This window comes from Panthera onca, chromosome B2 (genome assembly GCF_046562875.1).
Source record: "Panthera onca isolate mPanOnc1 chromosome B2, mPanOnc1 haplotype 2, whole genome shotgun sequence".
NCBI lineage: Eukaryota > Metazoa > Chordata > Mammalia > Carnivora > Felidae > Panthera > Panthera onca.
In genome coordinates, this window is record NC_138343.1 from 73,442,066 (window position 1) to 73,451,843 (window position 9,778).

The following is a 9,778-nucleotide window of genomic DNA, read 5'->3' on the forward strand; positions in this document are numbered from 1 at the left end:
ATGTTTATGCATTTAGGTCATTTTCAGTATTGTGCAACTGTCAGTAATACAACAATGAGTAACCTATTGCAGGTGTATTTTTGTATTATTGGAGGTGTGTCTCATGGGTATAACTATGATCTCAATTTTTGTCTCCTCCCAAAACTTACATGTACTCCTAGTACTTCTAATGCCCAATGTGATACTGTTAGGAGGTGGGGGTCTTTGGGAGGTGATTAGATCATGAAGGCAGAGCCTTCATGAATGAGATTAGTGCTCTCATAAAAAAGACCCCACAGAGCTCCACTGTGTGAGGATACAAGAAGTCTGCCCTCAACAAACCATGTTGCAAACTCACCTCAGACTTTCAGTCTCCAGAACTGTGACAAATAAATTTCAACTGTTCATAAGTCAGCCAATCTGTGGTATTTTGTTATAGCAGTCTGAATAGACTGATTGATACATCCCTAGAAGTGACAGTGCTAGATTAAAGGGTAATGCATATATAGTTTTATTAGATGTTGCCAAGCTTCTCACCATAACAATGTATAAGACTGACGGTTTTTCCACACACTTATTTTGTTTAATTGAGGTAAAATTTACATACACTTAAATGCAGTTAAATGGACTTGAGTACATACTTCAGTGAGTTTTCACAAATATATACATCTTTATTATCATAACCCCAGTCAAAATACAGAACATTTATATCACATCAGAGTTTTTTTTTTTCACGTTCCCTTCCAGTCAATCCCCACATTACATAAGCAACCAGTTTTGACTTAAATCATATGGCATATACTCTTGGATCTAATTGCTCAAAATAATGTTTTGAGATCCACCGGTGTTGGTGCATATAGAAGTCATTCATTCCCTTTATTTTTTAGTGTACAATTCACTGATAGTCATTGCATCCACGTTGTTATCCAACCACCACCTCTGTGTAGCCCCCAGAGAAATTTTACTATCCCAAAAGAAAGCTCTGTATCCATTAAACATTCACACCCTATTCTGTCCTTCCTCCATCCCCTGGCAATCACCACTCTGCATTCTATCAGTATGAATTTACTTATTCTGAACATTTCATACAAAATGGAATCATACGATTCATGACGTTTTATGTCTGCCTTATTTCCCTTAGCATAATGTTTTCCAGATTCATCTGCATTACAGTTGACTAATATTCCATTGTATGCATATACCACATTTTATTTATCCATCCAGTCCTCGATGGACATTGTTTCCACCTTTTGGCTATTGTGAAGAGTGTTGCTATGAACATTCCTGTACAAGTATTTGAGTATCTGTATTCAGTTCTGTTGGATATATATCTAGGGGTGGAATTGTTATGGTAATTCTATATTCAACTTTTTGAGGAATCAACAAACTGCTTTCCACACAGGCTGTATACCATTCTACATCCCAGTGCTTTATATCATGGCCAACATTTAGTGTTGTCAGTCTTTTTAATTTTGGCCATTCTTGAAATATGGCCCTTTGTAGCAACGTGAATGGAACTGGAGAGTGTGATGCTAAGTGAAATAAGCCATACAGAGAAAGACAGATACCATATGTTTTCACTCTTATGTGGATCTTGAGAAACTTAACAGAAACCCATGGGGGAGGGGAAGGAAAAAAAAAAAAGAGGTTAGAGTGGGAGAAAGCCAAAGCATAAGAGACTCTTAAAAACTGAGAACAAACTGAGGGTTGATGGGGGGTGGGAGGGAGGGGAGAAGGGTGATGGGTATTAAAGAGGGCATCTTTTGGGATGAGCACTGGGTGTTGTATGGAAACCAATGTGACAATAAATTTCATATATTAAAAAAAATTTTTTTGGCCATCCTAGTTGGTGTGGAATGTTATCTATGGTATCTCATTTGCCTTTAAAATTCCTTTCCCCAAAGATAAACAATGTTGAGCACCTATTTTTCTGCATATTGGTCATTTGTACATCTTCTTTTGTAAAGTATGAGTTCAAGTTTTGTCTATTTTTAATGAGTTGTTTGGCTTTTTGTTATTGATTTGTAAGAGTTCTTTATTTTTAAATATTCCTGAATAGACATTTTGTAAATGTGTTTTTCAAGTCTGTAGATTGCCTTTGCATTTTCTTAATGGTGCCTTCTGGCATTCAGAAGCTTTCTATTTTGATGTTTAAATTTTCATTTTTTCTTTACCATTAGTGCTTTTTCTGTTCTATTTAAGTAACACTGCACTACAACAAACATCAGCATCTAATTTGCCTTGCTTGGTGACCCTCTGGAAGTCAGCTTCCAGGTCTACAGTGGCTATGTAGTGGTGACAGAATAGGAAGTGTTTGAAAGACTTGAGCTTTACCCAACAGGTTAATATCTGTTTTTCTAAGAAGCATCCCTTCAGTCAAAAGTAGGAGTTTTCCTCTTATCTTCCTAGAATGTGGTTGAAATACATATTTACCTTTGGTCAAACTTAGAAAGAGAAAAAGTCAATCCCCAAGGTCTGTAAGAGAGAAATAAGAACTCAGAACTAATCAACAACAGGTCTGGAGTTAGAAAGGGGTGCTTTTCAATGGAATCCCCTCTCTGAATCATCCACTGCCTGCTTCCACTTTCCTCATCAGTCTTTCCCCATTGGAAAAAGAAAGGGGAAGGATGTAGTATAGTAGTAAGAGAAGTAGAGAAATATCCTCAACTGAGATCTGATGCCTCTCTACTAGTGGAAGATTTTGTTGGTTCTGATATTTCCTTCCAACACCATGTACTAATTGAACTGCCCACTCCTAAAAAGACATCCTGTTTCCACTCCCAGATCATTTCAGAGTTGGCAAGTTAAAGTCGATATGTTTGTGAAGGTAGAGGGCATACTATGAAGATTACTAAATCTAACCCATTTTTACATATTAAGACACTGATGCCAAGAGATTGAACATCTCACCTAAAGTTATTACTTCATCAAAAGTACAAGATGGATTTCTCTCCCTTTGAAAAAGCTAACCATGTAAACCATCTACCACCCAGTCTCTAGTCTCTTCACATTAACTGAATGACGGAAATAAATGGTAATAGGCAGCCTTGACAATGAGCTATGATATGACAATGATACTGAGATACTGAGCTTTGCTAACAATATCTGAAATCATTCATTGCATATGAGAAGCACTAAGTTATTTCAACTTCAGTAGGGGTGGCAATACTTTAATTACTTACATAACAATGTTATTTCAAAGCAATGAAAATTTACGTTTGCACCCACCCTTTCCTCTGGATGGCTCAATACCCCTTGACATGAATTAACTCTTACATTATAGCCTTTCCATCCTTGTCAGCAGTAACAGCAGGAAGGAAAAAGAAAAGAATGGAAGAATAACCACAAGAGATTTATTCACATAATGTGCTCTCCTTTCAGGGTGGAGAGGATAAGGTGAGTGCTACCCTTTCATCCACTGATTGTCAAGATGTCTGCCTTTTTTCATTTGATCTAAACAAGAGTCGGGGGCTACATCTTGTTGCTCTCATTTATCAGACAACAGCCCCTCTATGGTAACAGGGTGGGGAACCCTAGGGTGCTATTTTGCCCAAAGTGACATATATGGGAGATTATTTTAAAAGCAAAAGGGCATACTTGCCTAGTAGACAAACTTGGGCAAGCTCAAGTGGCAGACTTGTCTTTCAAAGAAGGAAAATCATCAGAAAGATGTTTTATGACATGCTGAGCCATTATTCCCTAATGTCACATTTTTTTCTCAAAGAGAAATAACAGTATTTTTAAGACTGTTTAGCTAATGAGCACATTGTATTGAAGGGCAGTGAAGGAATTTCACACCTTGTCTCCATCCCAGTTGCCAGCTCCCAGTTGGAAGGAAGCCATCTACTAAGCTAAAAACAAAACACCTCTCATAGGCTTGGGATGGAGACTTGGATCCAAAGTAGGAGAAGAAACGGAACCCTAATCATCTTGGGTTTTGCTTTTATACATAATAATCAAGGTAGAAGAATAAAATTCAGAAGACATAATGGTTACATGACAAGTAAGTTTTAATTACTGATCAGTCAGAGCTAAGTATTTGTTAAAAGTGTATACTCCCATTTTCTGAATTATCACGTTCTTATTTATATACAAGCCAGACCTTACATGTAAAAAGAGTGTGTGGCTAATCAATCAGTTGAATTGAACACGATTATCTATTCCTGTCTTTCCAGCAGTATCAAATTCCTACCACAGGAGAAGGGACAGAAGGGAAACCAAGCAGGGGGCTGTAAACCCAACTCCTCCGGGGCCAGGCTGGTAGGTGAGGTGAGCCCAGTGGGGATGCTGGTAACCAGGAGGGCACAGTCCTCATCCACCACCTGACAGGCCAGCTGCTGCTCAGCCCCAGCCTAGCAAGGCCGTGTGAGAATGCCATCCCAGTGTTGACAGATACTCTGAGACTTTGCAAGAGAAGTCGGAAATCTGGATATTTATGAGAATTCTCTAGATTTTTAAATGTTGGCAAATGACCTAAAGAATTTTCAAACCCCCGGCAAGCTCAACAATAAACATGTGCAAGCCAGATGCTACTTTCAGACTTCTAGTTTGTGAGCTGTCTTCTAGAGCATAGGAAGGCGGGGGGGGGGGGGGGGGGGGGCGCATATGGCAGGCTGGGTGAGGCCCAGCAGAGGTGAGATGAGCACAGCCCTTTACATATAGATAGATAGATACAGATACAGATATATAGATATATAGATACAGAGGATATAGATGATATAGATACACACATATATATTTATAACATATATATACATATATAACATATATATGTAAATATATATATGTTATATGACTAACAGACGCATGAGAAGATGCTCAACCCAACATCACTAATCACAAGGGAAATGCAATTCAAAACAACACTGAGATATCACTTCACATCTGTCAGAATAGGATATTCTGTGTATATATACAACATATAACATATATATAACAAAATCATACATATTTAATAATTTAAATGTAATATATTTTACATATATAAATGTCTGTCTTTTGTATCAATGAATACCCATATATATTCATTGAAATGGTCTTTCATTCATTATTTATCTATATATACAACATCACTTGCATTGCCTTGCATATTGAAAGATGCCATTAAATGTTTGTTCAAAATATACTTATTGAACACTAATACATCCCTGGAACTGTTCTAGGATCCTGAGACAAATTAGTAAACACAGCAGGCAAAGATTCTGGTCCTCAGGGGTGTAGATTTCCAGGGGTGGGCAATCACATTATCAAAGAACATAAGTAAATTATATTTATATTTAAATTTATATTTATATTTAAATTATATTTACTTATTATGTAGTAATAATGTAGGAGGTAGGAAATGCTATGAAAATAAAAGTAAGGTAGGTGAAAGGGACTGTGATTACTGGGAGTGGTACTGCTTGCAATATTAAATTGGTTAAATATTTTTATTTTTAAACACCTAAACATTTTTTCTATTAAAGTTTTAAATTTTAATTCCAGTATAATTAACATATAGTGTTCTATTCATTTCAGGCATACAATATTGTGATTCAACAATTCTATATATTACTCAATGCTCATCAAGATAAGTGTACTCTTTAATCCCCATCACCTATTTCACCCATCCCCCCACCCACTGACCCCTCTGGTAACCATCAATTTTTCTCTATAGTTAAGAGTCTGTTTCTTGGTTGCTCTCACTCTTGCTCTCTCTCTCTCTCTCTCTCCTTCCCTCCCTCCCTTTGCTCATTTGTTTTGTTTCTTATATTCCACATACGGGTGACATCTTACGGTATTTATCTTTCTCTGAATGACTTATTTCACTTAGCATTATACTCTAGCTCCCTCTGTGTTGTTGCAAATGGCAAGATTTCATCTTTTTATGACTGAATAATGTTCCATAGTCTGTATGTCACCACATTTATCCATTCATCAGTTGAGGGACACTTGGGCTACTTCTGTATCTTGGCTGTTGTAAATAATGCTGCAATAAACATAGGCATGGATGCATCCCTTTGAATTAGTGTTTTTGTATTTTGGGGGGAAATACCCAATAGTGCCATTACTGAATCATAGAGTAGTTGTATTTTTAATTTTTTGAGGAAACGCCATGCTGTTTTCCAGAGTGGCTGCACCAGTCTGCAATCCCACCAATAGTGCATGAAGGTTCCTATTTCTCCACATCCTCACCAACACTTGTTTTTTCTTGTGTTTTTTATTTTAGCCATTCTGAGAGGTGTGACGTGATATCTCATTGTAGTTTTTATTTACATTTCCCTAGTGATGAGTGATGTTGAGCATCTTTTCATGTGTCTGTTGGCCCTATGTATGTCTTCTCTGAAGAAATGTCTGTTCACATCTTCTGCTCATTTTTTAATTGAATTATTTGTTTGGGGGGATATTGAGTTGTATCAGTTTTGGTATATTTTGTATACTTTTTATTGGACATGTCATTTGCAAATACCTTCTCCCATTCATTAAGTTGCCTTTCAGTTTTGCTGACTATTTCCTTCACAAAAGAAACTTTTTATTTTGGTGTAGTCCTGATAGTTTATTTTTGCTTTCATTTCTCTTGCCTCAGGAGACATATCTCAAAAATGTTGCTATAGCCTATGTCAGAGAAACTATTGCCTGTGCTCTGTTCTAGGTTTTTTATGGTTTCATATCTCACATTTATGTCTTTAAATAGATTATTTTTATGTTAGTATAATAATGAAGCAGGATAGGAGACATCCATTATATCCACTGGTAATTCCAAAGGCTTATTTTAGTGATTATGCCTAATTTTTCCTCCATTTTTTTAACAAAGATTATGTGAAAGTGTAAAATGAATTTCTAGTTTCAAATTTTTTATTACTTTCATACTCATATACATGGTAGTCATTTGTTTATTTGTTCAGCTATTATTTAATGAAAACCTACTATAAAGCCCCAGGTCAGGCATCGGGCAGAGAAAGGAGGACATGACAAAGACATTAAGAGAAGACTTTGGTAACACAGCCTCAGGGACAAAAAACTATATAGAAATGTTGGCCTTGTTTCTGTCCAGTGCCCCAAGAATGAGATGCCTTTAAGGACAAAATTGTTTTTTCATCATTGCTGAGAATAGCAATCCATTTCATCCATCTCTGAGGGAACCACAGCCATGTCTATCCACCTGTAGAGATGTATGTGTTTCTCACCATTTCTGCTGCTTCCCCTCTCTAGTCAGACATGTGACCATGGTAAAAGTTAAGTCAACGTGGGCTAGAAGTGTGGTATCAGGGCCATTGCTCCTGTATCTCTGTAATTCTCTCTTGTAACATTATAAATTAATAGTCATGCATTTTTAGACCCTCTCTAGGATGATAGAGTATGCATAATGGTTAAGACATGGCAATGATGAGACCACTGGTTTGGGATGCTGCATTTATGTGCATTCTACCTGTAACCTGGAAGATCTAGGCCTTCAAACCGCAGAGTGAAGTAAACATGTATGTCCTTCACATTTCACAGGATTCTAGGGAGAATCAAGTGAGTCACTGTATGGAAGAACCCTCTGTAAACTGTACTTAATAATAATAAAACAGAGTTCATGCTTATCAAACTCTTATCACATGTCAAGCATGGTTTTACCTTAAATACATTACCTCAGTTAATGCTGACAACAGTCTGTGAAATACATGGTATCATCTTCATTTTCCAGATGAGGGTACCCAGGCACAGGGAGGTTTGGTGGCTCACACAAGGTTACACAGCTGTCAAATGGCACAGCCAGGAATCCATCCAGCCTGACTCCAGAAACAAAGTCTTTAACCACACTTGTAAACACTGCTCTACAACCTACAGAAACATGATCCATTCCACAATATTCACTATCTTCAATATGCAAACCACAATGCTAAGTGGGATGAGGAATATATAGATTAAAAGACATCTTCCTACCTTTAAGAAGCTAAAAAATTAGTTAGAAATTAGGAAAACCAAAGCAGTATAGTTCATGCTGATGTCCTTAAAATCACATGTTCGTGTGCTCATAGACGTCACATACCCATTCCTGTGTTATGTCTTGATTCAAACTCCTTAACATCAGTAAAACTCACATGTGCATTCTTAGATCAAAGGAAAATATCTTCCCCCACCCAAGAGAATAGAACTAAGTTTAGTGGTTATAGGAGTTCTTGGAAACAGAGTAGATGTGGTGGATGTTAGACGACTAGGACCTAAATTCTCTACCACCAATAGCTACTCCAGGGATGTTCTTTGAATTGGAGGCAGAAGTGGACAGCCCATTTTCTTGGTGTCATGTTTTAAAAGTGGATCAATATCACAACCTCCCAAGTGATGTCAAGGAATAGCACATGCTCAAGAGAGATGGTTTCCCGTGGAGAGGACTGAAGGAAGGCTGTAGGAGGATCCTTATGAAAATGTGTTACATCATAACTCAGCAATGCCTACCTCCACTCCCCATACACTCCACTCCAACCTGTCCTGGAGCCTTTCCTGTCCTTTGTGAGGTGGAACCAGGTGCTGAATGGAAGTCGTCAAGGATTCATTTAGAATTCATTCCCCATAAAATAATCAAGAACTCATTTTTTTAAACACCAATGTGTGTTCATTACTTTGTTCTATTTTGTTTCTCAACACCCGAATGAAAGTTCTATTCTGGTTGATCTCCTTCATGACCCACTGCTTAACTCTTTCCACAATCTGAATTTCACAAAAATGTAAATCCTAATGTTTATTCATTATTATCTACATATAACAATAAGGAATTAAAAACGATCTGCTTTAATTTCATAGACTTTTGAGGACACACACATTAGGAAGTGGTTAGAAAGGTAGCTGTAATATGATTGTGGAACTCAAGTTTGGATCTTGAGATGACACAACCAAAATAATCCAGAGGAACAGGGGGCTGTCCCAAGAGACAGGTATCATGTTCTAGAGAAGCTGAATTTATCCCTGGAGGCATTTCGTTCCCACTGGGTCTATTCCCATGGGATCAGAGAAAGCAACCAAGTAGCTGAGGATTTCTGTTCAACCAGGGTAGTTCAAACATTTCATTAAAAAAATCTTAATAAGATCTTCCTCCATTCTTTCTGTGTAGGTCCCTCAGACATTTTATGCCCAATGTCTTGGGCATAAATGCTTACCCTTGAAAAATCCCTAAGTTCCAAAAGCATATTTCAGCTTCTAAGGGCTCTCACAAATATCACAAAGGATTTTTTTTCTCCCATCTAAACCCAAATCATTACTCAAAGAAACCCTTACTCCCAAGTTTGTTTTTTTTTTGTTTTTGTTTTGTTTTTTTTGGTTTGTGGCAAATAGTTCCAAATCAACTGTAGGTATTACAGTTGCTTGCTTTGCTTGCCTAACATCAGAAGCAAAAAATAGAATTGACCAAATCTGTTAAGTCTATTCATATGTCAAAACACTAGCTTTATTGGGCCAAGGGAGAATAATGAGGAGAGTTGTTTCAGTCTGGTGTCCAAGAATATTTGACATGCAAAGAAAGAACCCTTATACACCAAAAGGCAGTAGTTTGGACTTCAATATTTACCAGTAATGTCAACAGACGAAAACAGAGGAGTATTTTATATTGACTTTTGCCAATATTTGTACACCTGAAGATTTTTAGGTTACAAACCACAGTTTACATTTCCTCTTTATCTCTTAATTCCTATCTTGAAATCATTGACACTATCCTGTTTGCAAGATGTTTCCTCTACAATCATTTAAAGAGTTACTTTTTTTTTTTTTTTTTTTTTTTTGGTGGCATGAAGGAAAGGATGAAGCATGTCATTGCAGGTAATCTGATAAATTTCTGAAATTA